The sequence below is a fragment of the Daphnia pulicaria genome, chromosome 6 (genome assembly GCF_021234035.1).
Source record: "Daphnia pulicaria isolate SC F1-1A chromosome 6, SC_F0-13Bv2, whole genome shotgun sequence".
Taxonomy (NCBI): domain Eukaryota; kingdom Metazoa; phylum Arthropoda; class Branchiopoda; order Diplostraca; family Daphniidae; genus Daphnia; species Daphnia pulicaria.
In genome coordinates, this window is record NC_060918.1 from 11,610,770 (window position 1) to 11,633,657 (window position 22,888).

General features: G+C 42.5%; 1 long non-coding RNA gene across 1 annotated transcript; it reads right to left on the minus strand.

Annotated features, from left to right (window-relative positions):
• Positions 1–1,672: 1,672 nt before the first annotated feature.
• Positions 1,673–2,788, minus strand: LOC124341693. The gene is made up of 3 exons (XR_006918567.1): positions 2,207–2,788; positions 2,045–2,084; positions 1,673–1,962 (listed from the first exon to the last, which is right to left on the minus strand). It is a non-coding gene; the product is annotated as an uncharacterized LOC124341693 (long non-coding RNA).
• Between the last annotated feature and the right edge of the window lie 20,100 nt (positions 2,789–22,888).

Here is a 22,888-nt window from a genome sequence, read left to right on the forward strand (position 1 = left end):
AACTCGGAAACAGAGGCTGCTGATGGATCTTTCCTTGACGATTTACAACTACGGCTGGTTTGTTCACACCCGTGTAAAAAAAAAAGAAAGAAAGAAACCGTTTTCGCTAGATATTTCTTATTTTATTAAAAGGGAAAAAGACCAAAAAAAAAAACCTTTTTGGCGGTGAGCTGACTGCTGGGTTGGACTTGCTGCTGTGTCGGCTTTTTGGCCACGTACAATGTTGTATGTGTGTGTGTTTGCCAGTGTCTATCCATGACCATTTAAGAGAAGAGAGAAGACAGCGAGCAATAAGACACAGAGCGGCGATGCCGCCGCGCGCTCTTTTCCCTTCCAGTTTCTTTTTTTCTTTTTACTTTTTCAAAGGGAAAATAAATAAAAGTCAAAAGAAAGAAAAGGGGGGAGAAAAAAAAGAAGCCTCTACGTATACGACCGCAAATGCTGCGTACTATAACCCGTGAGCTGTTGTGCCGCGCTCCTAGCGCGTTTCAAACAGACAGCGAAGCAAATCTCAGGTAAACGTTAGTGTGTTGGCCCCGTTTTGGGAATAATATTTCGCTTTTCTTTCTAAAAATAGCTACGCCAGTTTTTATAGACAACCTTTTCCATTTTATTCATCCTTTTTTTTCTTTTCCAAAAGTAATATTTGTGTTTTATGCCGGAGCGCGCGCCAGGGGGGGAAGACCCAAAAAAGAGTTAGACGGAGAGAGGTGGAACGTGTTATAGTAGTAGTAGTGTAGTGTAGTATAGTATAGTATAGACTCTATACGGTTTTTTTCTTCTTCTTCTTCTTCTTCTGTTCCCGACCGAAAAGAAAGAAAGTGGACGCCGAGTAGAGAGGCGAGAGAGAAGCATCTTCTTTATACATCTATTAGAATGAAAAGAATGGAAGAATTTTTCGTCCATTCTCCGACATGGTGCGGTTTTCTCTTTTCCCCCCGTCTTCTTCTTCTTCTTCATCTCCTTCCAGCGCACCGAAAATAAGATGATCGTTAAATAAGCAACTCGTTTATTTATATTTATTTATTTATTTATTTTTTCTTTGAAAGAGGGGAGAGAGAGAGAGATAGAAAAAACTAAAAAAAAAAAAACTTGGAGAGACTTTTCGGGGCTGCTGCTGGCCAGCGAAAAAGGTGTTATGAAGGTGAGAGATGTGCGTTTGTTATAGGAGGGCCGAAGATGAGCGCAGGATTCCATTCCTCGCTGCTTGATATTATTATATAGCCCCAAGAGTTGCAGCCAAAGAGCCCCAGCCTGGAGAGAGAAGAGCCGAAATGTGTCTGCATACCCCAAAGTCTGTTCCCCCGTCTCGTCTGGATAGTAAAAAATAAAATAAAAAAACTAAATACTTAAAAGAAGAAGAAAAAAACACATTTTTAGAATTATAAGGTGAATGCAGTGTAATGGAGACCCTAGATGAAAGAGAGAGAAGAAAAGAAAAAATCCTCCTCTATAATACCAATTCTATGTGTTATGCATGTGTTTAACTATATATGCGTGTGCGTCCTTCTCGGGGCGGCGATTAGAAGCTCTTCTTATTTGGTATTTTCCACCCTTCTGTTCTTCTATAGCACTTGGTGTGAAAGGGGGGGGGGATGACAGAAGCAGTCTGAAACCGTATACAGATATTTATGTAGAAAAAGGGAAAGAAAAAAAAATTAACTCGGGGGACATGATGGAATGCCAAAGACCTGGGATTATAAATGTATATGCGTCTGGTTCATCCCTGTCATCGTGTTGACAACCCGGCACACCCAATCAAAGAATATCACACCCCGTTGAGTATTTCTTTTTTTTTGGTTCTCATATCTCTCGAAAAGTTCTCCAGAGAGGAGCTTTTAGATATTAAATATTTTCTTCTATATTTGTACTTCTTTGATCTTTTACGAGTTGTTGGCTTTCTTTGGGTTTCTGTTGTGTCTGCGTTGCCATTTTCTCCGACAGTCAAATCTGTTATTATTACTGGCAAAAGAAATAAGACAGAATAAACGTTTGATGCCCAGGCAATGTTATTGTTTTAACAATTCTCGTGTTTCTTCTGTACCTTTTCGGTGGGGAGTTTCCCTTTTCCTTGTCTTATAATACTATACAGCACATAAAGACAGAACAAAAAGAAAACAGAAAACAAAAAATGAAAACGGAAAGAGACTATAGCGCGACCGGTCGGCGGTGGTTTTCTGCCAGACTAGCAATTAGATATATATACCTGACGGTTGAACCCATCGTTTTTCGTTCATTCACTTATTATTACCGCTATATAGTGTCGGTATACAATAGACGCAAACAAACACCCCCCACACAGTGAAACTCGCTCGTGAAATGAGAGGGTGCCGCGCGCGGCCGTGGCGCTATAGCTCTGCATCAATGTCGAAATATAATACGCCGACTTGTATTTTGACTGCCAGCCAGCACCAGTCTATATAGTAGAGGAGGTACCCAGTCGAGCGAGGCGTAGGCGTTCAATTGAGCGGCAGCAGCCCCCCCCCCCCCTCCGTCCCTCAAAACTTGGACGCACACCCTTGGACTTTGTGTCTGGACATTGTCTGGTGGCACACATTTTTCACAAAAAAAAAACAACCCAAAAAATGTACTGTACGTGTGTTCGTGGTTGCAATCCACATCCGCTCGGCCCCTGCCGGCTGTCTCACAAAACCCGCCAAACAGGAAAAACAAAAAAAAAAGCGAAAAGATTTGGAAGAAGAAGAAAACGGGACTATATTAGTATTTGAACTCGAAAATTGGGTTTCATCAAATTCCTATCATCTCTATAATGAGAAAGCACTCGATCTTCTCGTGGGCGTCTGAAATGGATACGGTTCGGCGTCGGCGTCGGCGTCGGGCGGCGATATCATACGATGTATAGATGCCGGCGTGTGTGCGTACAAGCACACAATGTCATACTACAGTATATTGTACAGGAAGAGACGCACCTATCAGATCCAGCTGCCAAGTGCCAAACATGCTATATAGTCTGGACGTGATATGTGGACCCTGTACCCTTTTTTTGGTTTTCACACCTCAAAGTGCCTAAAAGGCGGACAGACGGGAACGGGCAAATCAAAGGAGGTGCTGGGAACGCAACGGCGTCGTTGGGTGGCAACACGTGAACGAGGAGGAGAGAGAGTCTACAGCGCTATAGCCATTGGTGGCCCCCTTTTTTCGGTTGGACTAGATTCTTTGGCCGTGAGTCATCATCAGACGCGGCCCTGCCTCGTGCCTTCTCTTCTTTCGTTTGTCGGTAGCCTACTCCTATATACCCGTGAAGTAAGCGCGCGACTCTTTTTGAGTTCTCCACACATTTTTCTTTCTCCCCGTCACTTTTCGTTTCCCTTCACCTTCAACAAAAGAAGAATATACACAGACGGGCGGACGGACGGACGGACGGACGGCCAGGCTCAAATCACCAAAATTGGAGTTGACTAGAACCGAAACAATATCGGCGCCTAGTGTTTTATACCGAGTGATAAGAGCGGACGGCCAGAGACAGGAGAAAAGAAACGGACGTTCATTTTGCGGGGTTTTTTTTTTGGGGGGGGGGGGGGGCGCTATATAGCGCGTTCCGTTCCGTCTCCTGCGTTTCTTATATATATATAATATTTCTTTTTTTCTTCTCCTCGAAGAATATTTTCTTGTCCGTTTTTCTTTTGCGTCTCCGCGCTTCCCCACCAGAATATAAATAGGTCTAAATTATCCTCTGGGAAAATGGGAAATAACCACGGGGTTTCCGAGAAAGAAAAAAAAAAAAAACTTCTTTAGCTGGAGAATTTGTTGCGTTTTTTTCTCGTCTGGTTCTGCACTCTTCTCTTTCTTCTTTCTTTTTTTAACATCCTGCTAAGTGATCGTAAAAAGAAAAACGGAGTTTCAAAACGGCCATCCAAGACAGCAGAGGAATTTAAATGGCGTCGATTCTGTTATATTCTACCCCCTTTCCCCCTCCCCCCCCCACCTCCCCTCTCCTCATCACAGACTTTGTGTTGTTACGTGTGTGTGCAGGTACACAATGTCTATACTATACAATGTATGTACGGTTCTTCTTGCTGTTTGAGAATTGAGTCTCGTTCAGACAGCAGTGGAGAAAATAGCCCGGGAAATTGTTATTTGACCTATTCCTATATGTATTTCTTTGCGTTGCTGCTGGTGTCCCTCTTGCGTTGTTGTAGCTATTGCCGGGTTATTAATACACACTCTATACGTACATCCAAGTTGCGAGTGCATTACGTTCTAGAGAGCCCCGCTATTACGACACTCCCACCTTGTCCTCAATTTCCTGTCGTGCGCTTCGACCCTACTATATGCACGCCAGCGCAGGGCTCCTCCTCTTACTACAACAACAACAACAACAACAGCACGAATCTCCTATCTATATATTTATATATATATATACACACACGTACATGTAGATGTATACGTCGACACACGTACATACGGAGAAAGAAATAGGAGAGAGAGATATATAAACAGGAAAACGAAGAGGCCGTCCTATGGTATATATATATATATATAGGAGCAGCGCGTCACCATGCACTACTCTCGTGTTGTAAACAGAGCCACATGGCGAGCGAGACACGCGGACGAGCAGCCAATCAAATAATCCCTTCCCAGTTGCGCATTTTGGGTTTTCCGTCTTTTGTTTTTCCCGCGCCTTTGATTTATTTTGTTTCACCTTTTTCGTCTTCTTTCGCTGTAGCGAGAAAGAATGAGAGAGAGAACATGACGTCATGTGTGTGCCTTTCTGCGCTCAAATCTGTAACTCGGCTAAAAGAAGAAGAAGAAACTATAAATTAAAATCTAAATATTATAGACACACAATAGTTTATAGATTATATAGTACTGACTCGGAGCGCTCCGACACTCCTTCCAGGACTTTCTCTCTCTTCCTTGGCGACGAGTAAAAAATTGCGTTGATGACGTTTATCATTTAAAAATAGACGGCGAGTTTAGAACTTTAGATAGTATTTATATGTGTAACTATTATTATATAGCTCCTGCTGCTCGTCCCAATTGATTAGTAAGAGAAGGGAACACAGATTCAAATTCACAAAAGGTTTACGGGAAAAAAAAATTGGTCAGCCAGTAGACTTGACGTCCGTGAGACGTCAAAGGACCATGAATTCGTGAAATTTGTCGTCATGACGTTGACAAAAAAGTCGTCCGCCGTCCGTAGTCGAATAGAATTGTCTGCTAATTTATTTGTATTGTGTGTGGCGTTCGAATTCGACTTTGTGTTTTTTTGTGCTGACAGCGCGCATTTGGCGTCAGAGGGGCGTGCCCGGGTGGACGCCCATTGAATGATGACGTCAATAAAAAAAAATAACCCAAATTGCTGGAGTTCAAAAATCTAATTCGAAATCCAAAGTAGGAGGCGAATAGAACCCAACTTGATTAAGACGAGTCCTTGAAAATGCAATCAAGAGAATGCCAGCAAGATAAGTAGCGCTGAAATGTCGAATGAAGCCACGCACGTCGAACTTGGAACGGGATAATTTACTTGTATGTTTATCGGTTTGATTTTCCTCGTCGTTTTTACTTTGTTTTGTTTTGTTTTACTGTGAGAAGATAATGGCGCGGTTAATTAACCCCGGTTTCGAGTCCTTTTCCTTCTGCTCCCATACTACCCACTCGACGAGAAGGATATAATAATAATGAGACCTGATTGGCCTGAAAAATGGTTATATCCGCGGCAACGCCATCAGAGTTTCACCTCTGCTGCCCCGTCTGTGGCCAGTCAATAACGAGTCAGGAGTTTTTGAGTTCGTTTGGTCCTTTTCTTTTCCCTCCGTCGTTTTTTTTTTGTTGTTGTTGAACCAGCCGATGACAGAAAGGAGCAGCAGTGCAATGGGTTGTAAACGTGGCGTAGAGGAGCAAAAGAGTAGTAACCGGATGCCCCGTTCGCCCAGGCTCCTATTTACAATACAACATTTGGGGCTCTTCTTCTTCTTTTTCTTTCTCTCTCCTGTTTCCCCGGGCTGCTTCTCCATGGTCTCTCATCCACTTAAGAGTACCGGGGAGAAGGGAGCATACATACACACAAGTGGATGGAAGAGAAATAGAGAGAGAAAAAAGAAGAAGCCGAAATGAGAAGTCGTCGTCAAAATAAGAATAAGTACTATAGAAAGAAAACTTGACCTCTTATGACGAAACAGCGGAACAGCCGAACGACACAGAGAGTCCCCCCCCCCTTAACCATTCATCTATGTACACCTCGCGTTCGTTCAGCAGGCAACTATATACTCCCAGCGTTTCTCTCGCCTATGTCTGGGCTGTCGTGTGTAAAGTAAACGAGGGAAACGGTCTCATCCCCCTTCTGCTGGTCGAGAAAAAGAATGGAAGAACTTTGAATATTATATACAAAGAACCAACGAAGAGGAGGAAGAAAATACACCAGTAGTGCGCTGGCCCTTTTCCTCCACCCTACCAGAAAGGAGGGAGAAGTTTTTCCCCCCTTTTCTTCTTTTTTCTTTAGCGTAACGGAAATGCCATCGCATTACAACCTCATCATTCTAACCGAGTGCTGCATGGAGAGAAAGAGAAAGTCTCTATACGGCTGTTGCTGTATATACACATACATCTGCGCATGTCCCAACATTTTCCCGCCTATTTCTTCTTCTTCGTCCCCTCCTGATTTTCTTATATAATTTGGTTTTGTTTTTTTTCTTTTTCAATTTGGGCTGTTGTTTTTGTTTTTCTTCTTTTCTTTTTTAAATAGAATTTTATGGTGTTGTACCTCCTTAACTCGCCTCCCCCTTCCTACATACCACCCAACTCAACCAACCTTCCCCTGTTCCGGTGATAATTTCTATTGACTGGAATTAAGTGCGCGGTTGCGCGCACGCGGGAGTCTAGCCAGCTATACCCCCCTCCAAAACGCACACACATACACATGCGTAAGGATTGCCGGAGGGCATGATTGCATGAGCCATCAAACAAATACACAGAGCAGAATACAGAAAAAAATAAAATTAAAAACGGAAAAATCTCTCTCTCTGTTTACTTCCTATATCTAATACCTTCCCCACCATTTAATTTGATGTTTATTTTCTCTCCTTTTCTTTTTCCCTCCATCCGTTTCGATTCTCTACCCACTTAAGCCCTTCTTCCGGATGAGTTCCTTTGGTGTTTATTTTTTTTGAGTTTTTCTTCTTCTTCTTCTTCCTTCCGAGTGCTGTCTCTCTTTCTCTCTCCATTGTTGGCTCCCGGTTTTTTTTTTGGTCATAATCCTGAACCCTTTTTTTCCCGTTCTCTTACGTGACCAGCGACCGCGAACGATTCGAATTTCACGACGACAATCACTTCAGCGTGTGTGATGACGATTATAAAATGAAGTCGAGGAGACTCCGTCCGACATCTTATAGTATAGATATCGTTAATCGTTAATCGTTAGCGGTCAAATCTTTTCAGCAGCAGCAGATCCATATTACATATTATAAAGACAATAAGACATGGAATCTTGTATATAGTTAGCTACACACAGAACACACACACACAAAAAGAACTCGTTAAGTGCATTTTGCCGCTTGGTCTGTGTGCTGGGAAAAGAATGTTTGAGGGGGGAAAAAAATATCGTGGCGTCACTTTACGGCGTTCACGCTTGCGCGATCGAAAACAATCGGACGACAAAACTGCCATAATAGACTAGACAAAATGCTCTTATATAGTTCTGCTTCTTTTTTGTGTGTTATGTTGTTCTCATATATATTAAGCTCAGATATTTTGTTTTTTGGCCGTCTGTCTGGATGTATGTATGTATATTTTTTCTTCATGTTTTCCCTGTTTGTCTGGGTCGTCTGGGATCTCTACCTGAGGAGCGCAGAGAAGCGGGGGAATAGGTGATGGGCTCTCTGACAGGTTTTGACCGATTCTGTCTGGTTTGTGGTTTCGATTGCGTTACTTGCATTCTCTCCTTCACTCTTATATATTCTTCCGTTTATTCTCATCTCACAACTCCCCCACCCCTTATCTCTCTCTCTCTCCCTCCCCCCCTTTTCTCCGCTATCTGATTGAACGATGCACAATGGTGTAACGCGACCGACTCTTTTGTCTCCTATCTGGTCGATCCATCACCCCATAACAATCGAAGCGATCCCACGAAACGTTGTATACAACAATGAGAAAAGCAAGAGAAAATGAAAATAATAATAAAAATAAAAAAGGAGAAGAAGAAGAAGAAATAAATGTCCAAGAAACAACGTCAACAATAACAACCAAAAAAAAAAAAAAAAAGGGAAAACGAATCGATATTATCACGATTCAATCATCTCACCGTCTGGTGCGCATTCGAAATCGAGTAGTCAAGTCGGCGGGAAAAACCCAAAAAAGAAAACAGAAAAAAGAAAAAGAGCAACAAAGTAGCAGCAGACAGAGAATCACAGACATAGTGTATCTGTGTGTACGCGATCGTGAGAATCGAAAGAGTGGGGGGGGGGATATAAATAAACAACGACAAAGTAACAGTAACACATAAATAACAACCGATAAGTATATAAGAAGACACCAAAAAGGAGTGGCGATTTTTTTCATCCATCATTCACTCTTTGTAAGTTTTCTTTTTCTTTTTTTTTTTTTTTTTCTTTTCGTTTGAAGTGCGGGAACCAATTCGGCCCGCTAAAAAAAAGGTGACTGGCGCGTTGATTAATCAAATCTGGGAAAGACCTGCGCCACCAAGGCTTGTCTAACGCCTATAACATATATAACGCGGCGTGTAATTCTCCCAAGTCTGGTCTTTTTCCGGATCCCATTTGTGTCGACTGGAGAATATAAATAAATAATGCGGAAAACAAGGGGGTATGACTAGACAAACAATCATCTTATTTTGGAGCCTTATCGTACTGTATAGCGACAAGAAACCAGCAAGTGAAAAGTAGATAGCGCCGAGCGAAAAAATAGATTGGAATTGCCCATTAGTCAGTCTCGCCTACACACAGCACAGGTGAGTCAAATAAAAATAGAAAATAGGTTACGCCTACTCTCAGCACAGTTGGTTGAAATTGGCCGCGGCCGTTTATCTTATCCACCCACCTAGTCATCAACCGGCCGTATATGCGGCCCCTAAAAAAAAGAAAACGACATAGCCTCCTGGCACGCACATTACAACCATTACCGTACTCCTACTACTACTACTACTACTATACTACTACTACTACTACTACTGCTATTTACTATATGAATGCGGCACTCTATACTACGCGAAGGAGAAGGAAAGAGAAGAACCGAGAATAGAAACAGGACGACGGCGTCGTCGTTGGTCGTTCCGGTTTACGCAGCGCGTCTGTTTTCTCTCATGGTGTGTCCTTCTTATTTTCCTTCTCTTATTATATCTGCTGCTGCTTCTATTTTCAAAAATGGCTGAGATTTTTTGGTGTGTTTTGTTTTCTCGGTTGAATAAGACTTTTGGGTGGCCGAATGTAAAGAGTGTCTGCACATAAGAGACACTGGATGGGGGGCATCAGCGCTCTATAGATCGATAATTTCTTTTTCCTAATGGGCGATTCTTTGATGACCACTTGGAACCAGACCGCAAATAAAATTTCTTGAAAAAGAAAAAAAAAAGGAAAAAAAGAAAAAAAACAACACACGAAATGGGATAAAGATCGAAAAGAATCCAACCCCCCGCTGGATGCGACAATTAGCCAAGCGCGAAGAACCCGAAAAACGGGAAGAAGAGAAGAATCGATGAATTAGACATGGATAATATTAAAAAAAAAAAAAAAAAAAAAAAAAAAAAAACCAACCCGGGTCGCAAAAGAAAAGAAGAAAAAAAGGAACCGATTGGGGAAGAAGGAAAGAACAAGTTTGTTATAACAACCAACAAAAGGGAAATAATACTAATAATATATAAAGGAGAAAAAAAGTCGAGTTTGTCTGTTACAAATGAGTTTGTTTCCAATAGCCCTCCGCTCTTGCTGGGTGGTCCTTTTTTCTTCCCTGTGTGCTCGGTGGTGTGTGTATATAGGCCTGTACCCATTGGCTCGAACATTGATGCATCGTGTATACATCTCCACGCCAGACAAACACACACACACACATGTGAGTGGGGTTATTTCTTATTTTTGTGTGTGTGTTTTTTTTTATTTTTTTTATTTTTTGTTTTCTTCCTCTCTATTTCGAAATGTACACGGTCAGTTAAGTTGTTCTGTTGGTATCTCGTCTCCGCGTCCCCCCACTCTGCCAACAATTATACAAAATGAAGGAAACTCCGACTCGTTTCTCGTTTCTTTTTTGAATTTTGATATCCAAGGACGCCTGACGTAACGCTTGATGGAATTACGAGTTTTGTTGCGGTGTCGTAATATTGAAAAGATATGTTACGTAGCTGTAATAAGGAGGTAGAGGTAGACGGGGATAAGAAAGGAGGAAACAGTAGATTCATATTAGCTGCATGCGCTGTCGTTTGGGTCAATCACACGGCGAGGAATAACCGCACATCTGCTGCTGCTGCTGCTGCGTGGATCCACCGTTCCGTGAATTAAATTAAGGAAATAAGGGTCTATACAATATTATGTAGACTTATTGTTCGTTGGCCGAATTGTTTGGACATCGCAAGAAACAACAGCAGTCACCAAGAACGAATCAAAAGAGAAACCTGAAGACTATAGGGGGCTTCTCTTTTGCTTCAAAGTCTGACGTGTTTATATATGTATGTGTATCGACTCTGCGACACCTTTTCTTGTCAACTTATCTCTCCTTCCATAATGGCGTGACTGTCAAATAAAAAGTCCGCTCTGTCTGAGCTGCTATAATAGCTGGCTGCCTTGTCTTATGATTCTCCTTCTTGTCTGATTCTTTTTTAAAAAGCTGACTGCTGTATATAAGCTGCGCCGTCCTGTTTGCCCCTTTTCGTCTCTGACGACCTTCCCCTGCCAATGTGATGTTACAATGAAACTGTTGTCTGCTGGTTATAATTTGTGGTGTCTTCGCTTCCTTTCTTTCGGCTGCTGTCTACATCGGCTTGGCTCTTATTGCACCAGTGCAAATAGACGGCGCAGTAGTAGCAGGCTGAATGAACCGCTCCGTGTCTCCGTGTGCTATTCGTCGGGACTGTCGGGTAGAATCGTGTCATTTTGGTTCACGGTCGATGGGAATGCCCCTCTCCGAAAGCCTATTCGCCAGAGAGTAATCGTCATCGTAGTATAGTAGTAGTAGTAGTATCGTAGCGGTTGTATAGTAGTCATAGTAGAAAGGAGAAAGATAGCCCGAGGAGGCCGCCATTTGATGAACCTAAACAACAACAACAACAACAACAACAACAACAACCCAAAATAAAACAAGAAGAAAATGTTGAAGAGCCCCTCCCGCCATGATGGGTAAAAGAAGTTGGACGAGACAAAAAAGGAGCTATAGGAGGAACATCATCAACGATCTTTTTGAGTGACTGTTGTAGAAGAAGAAGAAGAAGAAGGAGGAGGAGAAAAAGAGGAATGTTATTTTTTCTTCTATAGCTCTGCCTATTTGGTTTTTTTCCCGCGCTCATCCCGAAGCAGCCTGTTACTTTTTTTGTTTTTCATTTTTGTTCCTCGTTACTATACTATACGGCGTACTATTACTACAGTCTATACTATATACTATAAGGGAGGGGAGAGACGGGCGGGTGCCTGCGGCTAAATACCTGTTTCTTTTCTTCGTCTTCTTCATTTGGGTTCTTCATCTTTTAGATTTTTCCCTCCAACTATCCAACGCAAACGCGCATACCGTTGTGTGTGTCTATCGTCCGTATTTATTCATGTGTAGAGAATTGAGAGAGAGAGGCATAGTATACGCTGCTGGGAGTATATATATAAATAGAGAGAGAGGGAGAGGCCTTGGAATGATAATGGTGTCTGTATGAACGCTGCTGCGCTCCGTGTGTCTGTTGTTGTGACGGAGGAGAGTTTTCTCTTTTTTTTTTCATTTTTTTGAATAGATCCAAGAGAAAAATAAAACGCAGACAGTTTTGAAATACAAGAAGCAGGGAAAACCTTGATAGCGTTTGAAATGTTTTAACCCTGTCTGCGTTTTTTTTTCTTCTTTCCTGGCCAGTGAGCATATAGGCCTACCTTCCATTCTTAGCTGACCACAGGAGATATACTACAACACTCAGTCAAGTCGGACTGCGTGAGGGGGGTAAGAAAGGGGGCTTAAAGGGATGAAAACGGATACTGTTAGAAGTTGTTATGCTTCTTTATAGTATTTCCTTCTCCCCTCCTTTTTTTTAAATGTTGTGTACCTCCCTCACAATCATATACCACCTCATTCCCCGCGTCGATGCGAGTCAAAGGTAAAAGAAAAAAGAAAGAAAAAAAAGGTTCAAATTCCATCGATGAAGAAGGATGGAAATATTTTTTTTTATGATGATAACAAGAGGAGTAAAAACACGTCCGTCCGTCTTTTTTTCTGTCCGGCCTTTTCATGTTGTTGTCTTTTCCCCCTTTTTTTTTTCTCCTTATTTCTTGCTGTTGCTATACACCTTTTCTTCTTCTTCTTCCTCTTGGGGCTGATGGAGAAAGAGAGAGACCCCTGTTCAGGTCATGAACCAACAATCCGGTCGTGTTCCCCCTGTCGGGGTCAAAAGAGATAGATGAAACAAGCTTTGCTGGAGGTTTTTTTTCTGCTATTCTGCTCGTGTTTTGTTCATCGTTTCACTTTTTTATTCTATTTTGTATGTATATACAAACATATACGTATCTAGTACACATATTTGTGCTGGGTGCAAAGTCCTCGAGCGTTTTCCCTCGCGTATACATATTCTTTCTTCTTTATTGAGTTTTGACTTGTCCGTTTGTTTGAAGGGTTATAGGAAAGCAGTGGGTCCAACCAGGAGAATAATAATATAAGAAAGAGAGAGAGAGCAGAGAGAGAGTTTAAACGCGCATATTATATACTATAGAGGTGGAGGGATAAACATCATTTACATTTCTAGCTCAAGTGTGTTTACGTGCGGAATCTGTTCCAGCGAGTATATAGTATACACAGAGTTTTCCACGAATTTTTCTCCCCTTCCCCCCCCCTCTTATTGTTTGTTGGATGGTCGTCAAAGGCGATGAAAAGGCAAAGGCAAAAAAAAAGAAAAGGAAACGAACGCGGCAGAGAAGAAGAAGACGACCAAAAACACACATTGACGAGCCAGATGAAAAGAAATAAAAGAAAAAAAAGTACAGAAAGAGTAGGGGGAAGGGGAGGTCGGGAATAGAGGGTGAAATTTCAGATAACATCCGCCCGGAATGGATCGTTTCTTTTGTTATTTCGAATCGATATAAGCAAAGTGCTGCTATACAGTATATAGGAGAGGCAACCCCTCTTCGGATGTGTCCCCCCCCCCCCTTATGATTTGACTCTCTCCCTATACATAATATGCATCCACTTTGGTGTGTATAACGCGGTTATGCTCACGGTAGATCAGCGCAGTAGATCCATTAGTCATCGCTGCCCAAAGAGTGATGGCTGGTTGGTTTTGGCTGAGGTTTGGCTCCCAAGTTTTATGGTCGTTAATTGAAAAGAAGAAGAAAAAGAGAGGGCAAATAAAATGGGAAAAACAGACGAGAGTATATATAATAATGTCTATATACGTGTGCACTATACGTAGAAGCTCAGAGAGCCCATCACTACACACACAGACAGCACTGACTAGCTACCTTGTATGCAGCACAGCGCACAAGGTGAACTTTGTCATAAAACCATACAACTTTTGGTTACAACCAAACAGCGAACAAAAAGAAAACAACCAACAATTGAAATGGCGAGCAGAGTATGTTGTAATCAAATTCAACTTGATGTTGCATGTCGTTTTATATACCGCGCGCTCTTATCTAACCATCCATCTTTCTCTTATTTTTTTTTTTTTTTTACTTTCTCTATGTTATGTATATATACGCGCGCTGTTGTTTTACCTTTTCCGGTTGTTTTCCCTTGCCAAGAGCTTCGACCAACGCCACCCCGCCGTATAACACGAAAACAACAACAACAACAACAACAAAAAACAGACACAAATGAAAATACGGGGAAAAGAATTTGTCTTCCATGTGTCGATTTCTTTTCGTTTCCCGTGTGCATGTGTATGCATATGGAATTCTCTCCAATTTTATGGCGGTTCATCCCTCGTTTGTTTCGCAGCTTGGGGGAGGGCGCGACGCCACCTATTAAATAATAAACCTTGGCTCTTGTTTAGCTCGTGCCCGAGCGCCAATGACCGACGGACGGATGCTTGATTTTCGTCTCTTTTCGAAAAATCAAATGACATCACATTCAATTGAAACATGGCAGCAGCATCCACCCGTACATTACTATATACTATACTATCCGCAGCATTTATTAGCCCGGGTTCTATTTTATTCTCTGCGCTGCTGATGTCTGTTGTTGTTTTCTTTTTTCCCTTAAAAAAGAAAAGAAAATCTAACGTTACAGAGTAGGAGAAAAAGCGAGTAGAAGAGGGGGTCCTGGCCAGCAATGTATCCGACGGATGGACGGACGTAGGTTGTTGCGGAATGATGGATGCTCCCCGTCGCGCGGTCGCAACCGTCTGCTGTGTTACACTTGCACAGCGCCACACTATAGACACATGGTAACAGCTAAACAACAACGACCTATAGGGTTTCCTCTCTCTTTTCTCTCTGATTTCTGTGTTTTTGTGTTTTTTCTCTCTCTCTCTCTCTCTCTCTCTCTCTTCTTCATCTTCCTTCCCCCCGCAGCTCTACCCTCTCTGTGTTTTTGTTGTTATTGTTGCTACGTACTCCTATACAATGTTGTTTTGTTAGTTTGTGTTGCTGTTGTTGTTGTTGGTTTCCCCTTTTTCCTAGCATTCTCTTCTTCTTTTTTCTTCTTCTTCTTCTATAGTTCTTGTTATTCCTGTCCTCGTCCCTTCCGATCCTCTGGCGTTTCCTTCTATTAAGGAATCACGGACATGGAAACGGACAAGTGCTTTTAAGTAATAACAAGAGTGATGGGCGAGAGAGATTGATGGCATGGTTCACAACGGGAATGCAGCTCAGCGAAGATTATTCCGACATATTCTCTTAACTGTTATACACTCTGGTCTTTCTCGTCGTCGTTTGGTGTTTCAGCCGATTCAAGCGGATCATTTATTTGGTTCTTTTTCTTTTGAGGTGAAAGAAACACAAGAACGAGGGCAATCCTCCTGTCGCCCGCAACACATTGACCAACACAACCGCATTGCTCTCCAAACCATCAACCATTGTCCACTGATGATGATTGTCCTGACCATCATCAGTCCTTCCTCTCTCGCGCTAGCTGACCAACTCGACCAGATAACGGAATTACAATTTCTATATTGTGTGTAGCTGGTGCTGTGGCTTATGCGCAAGTGTATGCGAATCTTTTGATCTGGTCGTTTTCTCCCTTTAGCCATGCTAGCAGCCCAGTCCTCATACGATTAAGAGCATGCAGTGCGCAGCAGCATTTAGACACAGTGAAACTTCCCATAGGATCCTATTTCTCTTATTGTCGCAGCTAGACTATATACTTTATACTCGAGCAGCTATTTTCTGGGGGACACTAAGCCCCTCTTTTCGGCTGAATACATTTGAAAAATGAATTCAATCAGCGATGTAAGAAAAGAAAAATGTCGTCTTTAAAAAGCTTAAAGGTTTCGTTTTTCTTCTTTTTTTGTGGAATCTTATTCTCTCTTTTTTTTTGCCCAGTTCCATCAGATGAAGGACGACTGAATCCAATTACCGAAATCGACAGAACTGTCCCGTATATCTATATGTATAATATCTACGCGTCTGCTGAAATCAAAAGCAATCTTCTGTGTATTATAGTTCATTCCATATCGATAGGTACTATATAGGTAATCAGGAGAAAAGTAGGAGAGAAAGGAGACTCAGTGATGGGGAAAAAAAAAAGTGAATGTTGATCTTCCGGTAAGGTGGAACTACTATGGCACACGGAAGAGATGGAGCGGAAAGGAGGATGAAGACGGCATCCCGCTGTTGATGCATCCACACCCATATAGGCTAGTCCCCCGTATTTATATAAATTTATACAAAACGAAACCTACATCAGCTATATAGAAGTAATCTTTTTTCTTCTTCTTCTCTTTGTTTGTATAGTAGTTCTCTCTGGTCTTGTCATTCGGCCCTCCCCTTATTCTCTGTCGCCTCGTCTATATTGTGTATACTGAACGACTACTGATAGATCCAAATTGAACAGCCGCGACAGCATCATTGTAGGAGCAAGGCTGACAAACTCTCTCAGATGACAAGGACAACAGCATGCAGCCCGCAAAGCGAACAGGAGAGCTAAGAAAAACACATCTCGGTTCTCTTTTCTTTCGTCTACATCCTCTCGGTTCGCCTTATAGTATCATCCACACGCATATCCAGCGATATCCAGACACAAATGGGTTCTTTTGTCAGTCTTCGACGACGTTATATATATATATAAAGACCTAGACATATAATTCTATTTCATTCCACACTCTCTTACGTCGCACTAGCCAGGTTCTGAACTCCTGTTTATAAACAAGCGCAGACATAAGAGGCTATAGTAGTCTATGCTGGAATCTTGCTGTGCGCACTCTATTAAAGAGGATTTGAAGAAAGCTGAAATAGAGAAGAAGAAGAAGAAGAAGAAGAAGAAGAAGAAGAAGTAAGAAAACCGAGAGTTTATTTTTCTCATATCTTTTCGGCGCTGGCGTGTTATTGAACCAGACGCATCGCGTCGTCACCCTCTTCCACCGTGGAGCCCTCGTTGCCGCATGGCTCTCACAGCGTCACACACTCGACAGTTGCAGAAATAAATAGAAGCAGCAGTAGCATCAGCAGCAGCAGCACAGTTTGGAGAGGAAGATGGCACGCCGACTGTATATATATATATACCCAGCACGTACATATGAGAGAAATCCTCTATAGCGGGGCTTCAGCGACGCTGCGGGAGACATTGAGCGTCAGAATGATGAAGGACCGCTTTAACTTTTCGATTCAGCCATTGTCAAACTGCTGCGTTCAGTTAGAATTTTTACCAATCTATGCTGTTCGTGTCTATACGAAGGTAGTACTTTGATTGGTGGAAAAGTTGGCAACAAGAGAAAAATCTAATGATGGATTCCTTCCGTCTGCGTAAGCACATTATTATGATAGTAATTAGTCACAAACTTTCTTGGGCCTGGCTGTTAAAATAATTTAAAAAAAGGAAAAACGCGCGCGCTAACGAAGGCGCTGCGGAAAGGTCTCAGACAACAGCTTTGGGTCTTATTATATGACTTGATGGGTACTATAAGCCTCTCTGCGCTGAGTTTTCTCCGATAAGAAATGACGACATTGACGTCATATTTCTTTAGTTTTTTTTTCCCATTTTCAATTTGCGTCACTATTATAGACTTCCCCCGCTCGTCTCTCATGCTGCGAGCGTGTGTCTGGTCTGGCGAGAAATAAATGTGTTACTTGTTGTCAAGGGCGAGATGATTTATTAAATGCGTTTATTATGGGTGACACGGGAAAACAGTTGGGTGAAGACGAGGATTGTGTTCTTTGCCCAATTCCAGGAGCGCGTTGATGCGAGCGGCGCGGGTTATGAACGGAATTATTGGATTGCCACAGCTACTAAGAAGCATTTGACATTTCAAAAATGTCTGAAGGTAAAAAAAAAAAAAAAAATTTAATAAAAATCTTTTATGATCAGAAAGATACGGGACAAATGCTGTAGAGTAAACGGAAGGAGGAAACAAATAAGTTTTGGGGATATATGGCTCTATTTTCTGGTTAGCGAAGAAATATATTACGTTATTTCATCGGTTACAAAATATAAAGTGCTACATACGCAACGCAACCCAAAAGCTTGGAGCTATATATCCTGTTTTGCTTTTTGTTTTTACGACTGCATGACTGGCGTTTTTTGGTTAAGAGAAAAGTAACAACAGAAAATGTATACGGCATTTTCTAACATCTGCCCATCAAGAGCTTATCGAGCCCTGCGCCAGAAATTGTGGGTGCGTAGAGACACTGCGCGCCATCTATTGGGTAACATTTATCAAAATGGGAAAGGTCAGGTTTTTGATGGTCGATTTTAGTCGAGTTCGTTGAAGTAGTAGTAGTCAAGAGCGGGAAACCCAAAATCAATTCAGAACAGCTGTAGTGCAGCTTTTGCAAATAGGGAAACACGTAAAAGACGGGGAATTTCTCAAAGACGATATGTGCGGAGACGGAACGTGCGAATCAGACGTTTGCGGGCTTCTTCTTCTTGTCTTGTCTTCCTTCCTTATCTCCGCTAAGTGGCTGGTGCTCTTTTCTCATGACACGGATTTCATTTCACGCTGCAACCAGGGAAAAAGAAAAAAAAAAAAAATAATCCAAAAACAAAAAGGGCGAAATCGAAACAAACTGTTAGGCATATAAGAAGAGAGAGAGGGACTGAGTGCTGGAGCTATGTAGCTATGTACTAGTATATACCCTCTAGAAGCTGTTGGCTTTGAATAAAACATTGTGAAGTGAAGAAGGAAGGCGCAAAAATCCCGAAAAGTTCTCTCGCATGTTTGAGCAGCGAAAAGACGGAAAGAACGGATGCACGCGCATCAACTAAAAGGGCACACATTGGCGGCTCTTGTGCTGTTCAGCACGCATCATCCTGCAGCCTTTTTTTTTTTATTTTTTACTCTCCGTCGTGGAGGGAAGCGCGTCGCCGTGTGAGAAAAAGAGCTTATACATATAAGTGATGGGATGAATTTGCCGGTAAAATTAAAAAAAAAAAAAAAAAAAAAAAGGAAAAATGATTGGATTCGATGATGAAAAAAAAAGGCGAAAGGAAATTCTTATATCTTTTCGCGCTAAATCTAAGCGCTAGAATTTGTTTTTTAAGGAAGAATGGAAAATGACTGGTTCGGAATTTCACTGGCTACTAATGACAATAATCATCATTACATCATCGCGCTCGGAGGCCGAAAGCGGATCGCACCAAAAGATTTTTTAGTGTATATAGCCTACTACTACACACATAATATCATCCCGTTAAGTGTATAATAATACTAGTTGTATATATATATGTGTGTCTTTTTTCTTTTCTTTCTGGTATTTATTTATATATTGCTCTCCTTGGCTCCGTTGGACTCATCTCGCGCCTTCTGCACTCTTGCCCATCTGCCCTGAGAATAATAAACCGAAAAACTTTCAAGGAGACGAAAGAAAAGGGGAGCATATATAATATGTATAATATACAAAGCTCGTTTTGATATTTGATTCGCCATCATTGACGACAGCATCGGTCTCGTTGCTCACGGCTCGTAACTTTTGTTTGTCGGCATTTTCTCTCTGCAGAGAGACAGAGAGAGAAACGGAATTACCATGCAAGATGAACCGATGCTTGTGTTACTACCACGAAACCCACCTGTCGTTCATCTGCAGCAAGAGCGCCCAAAAGTCGCGGCGACTCATCAACACGGCGGATTTGTTGATTGTTTGGTTAAACATCCTTTTTCTGACGCCTGGTATCTATATAGTCTATACGAAGCTGCCGCTGCAAGGCAAACGGAGGAAACAAGCGCAGAGGCGTTAACACACAATGCGAGAAGTCATTGGGAACGACCATGCAGGTCAACGGCTCCCTCGCTCTATTGAATCGTGTTTATTTATTATTTTTCACGGCTGGAATACAATTGAAGCTGGACACGTATACTGAGAGGCAGCAGCAGCAGCAGAGACGAGAATGGAATGTGCTGTGGCGCGTCTGAGCTTCAAGTTGTTGTTGTTGTTGTTTTTCCTTTTTCTCTCCCTATCTCTTTCGCCCCGTTTCTAAGACGCGAGGTCCAGGAGAGTTTGTTATATCCAGTTGTTTGGGCCGGCAGAAAAGCCTCGGGCCGTTTGCGTGCCACAAGACGGAGAAGAAGTAAAGAAAACCATTCCACAGCGTTTGAACCTTTCTTTCTTCTTCTTTTTCTTCAATCAAACAACTCAACATTTTCTCTATTATTCTTCCGTTGTATAAATTTTTTTTCCTTTCCAGACTGTTTGTTTCTTCCTTTCTCCTTCATTTATTCATCTCATCTTCTTGATGCCTCATTTCTTCCTATACACCGACTCTTTGATTCAGGACCATATCTCCTTATGGTATACACAACATGTTACAACGAAGACTGCAGGTCTATATCTCCCCTCGAAACGTCAGTTGGTTTTGATTAGTAAAAATGCGGCGAGACGATGTAGTGGAAGGAAACCGCTGTTGACCGTTGGATATTTAGGCCTATGGTCGCATTAAAACGCTCATAGTTTCAGATAACCTGTTTGGCTGGCCACGGCCCACGAGCCGGGCGACGGTTATGTATTCATCGATGGGTTGCTATGGAATCTCTTTCTGTGTCGGGGCCTTTTTCTAGAGATGATGGAGACTTTTTGTGGAGTGGCCCTTTCCTTATATCCCACCCCCTATATGTATATATGAATATGTGCTGGGCTTCAAATAAGTAGCAGAGTTTCCCCATTAATTTCTCTCTTGATTTCTATGTTTTCTTCGACTTGTTCTACATGTTTTATTTCTCCTTTGCCTCTTTGGAGTGGACGCGGAGCTGGTGGTCGGAGTGTATATAGCCTTCCTGCCAAAGAAATGACCCGAGATAGCAACCAAACGAGTTAGGAGACACATGAGTATATAGACGTGACTCCGCGCTCTATACGGAGCAACGGTCGCTTTGCTCACACATGAAAAGGTTTGAGATAACGAATGTAAAAAGCGACCGAAGAAATTCAAAGAAAGCCAATATCTGAACGCATTTAGGAATGTCTACTTTGTTTTTTTGTTTGTTTTTGTTTGTTTGTTTGTTTTTCAAAAGTCGGAGAAATTGATTATTTTGTTTTCCTGGAAACGGACGACGAGTCAATTGTCTCCCACTAAGGGGCCGGGAAAAAAAAGAGAGAGAGATGTATCTCTTTTGTTTTGACTCATATTTTTCTTTAGAATTTTTTTTTTTTCTTTTTTTTTAGAAATTGTTTTCCCACGCAATTCATTGCTCGCATGATGGCATGTCTATATGTGTGTTGGTTCTGACGCGGTCGTGTTTTTGTTGTTTTCTGTATACCCCCCGACTCCGTGTCGTGCAGCACGTCTTGTCTTCCATTCCCTTGTTGTTGTTATATTGTTGCTAAGTTGATGTTGGTTGCTAGCCACCGGCCACCACCACCACCACATCTTTTCTCCCTTCTTTTATTCTCCCCTTTTTTTTTCTATACTTTTACAAGAGAGATAGACACGTTCATAAAAGGAGCAGCAGCCCGTACCTGTGTAATGATGGTAGTAGTAGTTTCACTTCACGAGTGTCTAGTATATTATAGAAATTCAGTTGACCGAGACGCTGAGAAAGAAAAAAAAACAAACAAACAAAAAATACAAGGCTCCTCTCTATCAGCCGGGCCGTCGGTGGGTGGTCGACTAGACAACACGGGGAGGAAAATATAAAAGGGAGTCGTGTGAAAACAAAAAAAAAACCCCAAAAAATGTACGCCAAACGTGAAAATGGAAAAATCATGTATTTATTATGTCTCTCTATTATCCGCAAACGAAAAGCGACGATATGTCGTCTAGACAGCAGCACACAACGATTACGCTGCGTATGTATATAAGATGGGCAGGCCGGGGAAACTCACGTGTGTAATACGTTACGTTGACTTATGGTTGCGTCATTAAAAGTGGAAGGATTCTTTTGCGATGTGTAAGGAGCCGCTCATATCACGACAATCAGGAGAAACGGCATGAAATAAGCAATAGGCAGCGGCCAGCAGCAGCAGCGCCCATGCGAAAGACGGACGAAATCAGTACGGAATAACAAGAGGGACGCGGCGGTGAAGGTTGCGCAACATTTCCTCCTCTCGCATATAGCAACCGAGAAAGGATATTACACTCACGTGAAGCACAAGCCAGCAGCAGACACAACGACCATTAGCGCTGATGCGTGTGTGTGTATAACCGAGGGAAGAGAGATGCGAGCGTTGTCTATAAAATATGGCGAGACTGCGAGCGGAGTCGATGTAAAGCGAACAAATACGCCTTTGCGACACGGAGGCGGATAGGGCCCCATTCTCCATGCGTGCAGAATGCTTAAAAGATGCACGGCGATCGATAGGAAAGTCGCGCTCTATAGTCGCCGCCGCCGCTGCTGGATGTGTTATGATGATGGCATATGTGCGTCCCTATTGAAATATTCATTCGATGCGGTCGGACCGAGTGTTTGACCTGCCAAAGATTTCCAAGTTGGAAAAAGCAAGCGAGCCGCCGTCCACACGGCACAGCACAGCACGTGGCGCTGTGGCACAACCGCCGCCGCCGCCGCGGTGTTTTGTTGCCTTTTTTTGGTTGAAATTTTATCGAACCCCCCCAATGAGGACTGGCGCGGTTTCTACCAGCTACTATATACTCGAAATACGTACGAGTAGTAGATCTCAGATGAAATATCAAATAAGAGACCCCCTCTTCTATTTCCTTTTGCGTCTATCGGGTCGTCTACGGAGGCGCTGGCCGTCACCGCCGCCCGTTGCCGCCGCCCGTTGCGGCCGAAGAAACAATCCGTCGTCTTCGCGCCAGTAGGCGACCCTCTGCTGGCCTGGCCCATGTAGTATTCGCTTCACATAACGAGAGCTATAACTCAAACAGCTCGGTCGGCTAAAAACAATCAAGACCCAAACCGAAAGAAACTCATCATTCACGCACTACCGTGCACCAGCAGCACATTGCGCGCTACACCCATCATATTAGTGTATATACATCAGTCTATATGTAATGTAATACATCCGATTTGCCCGCAGATTATTGTTTAGAGTCCTATATTATTTAGCCTTTTGTAGTAGTAGCTACTTTTTGTTTTCTCTCGGAAACTAAACGGCATTTATTCTTATGATTCAGCCATGTGTGCATGGTGTTGTCTTTTTTGCGGGTATGTGCGGCGATGAATGTTTGAGAGTCAACGAGGCTCAACCGAAAACTG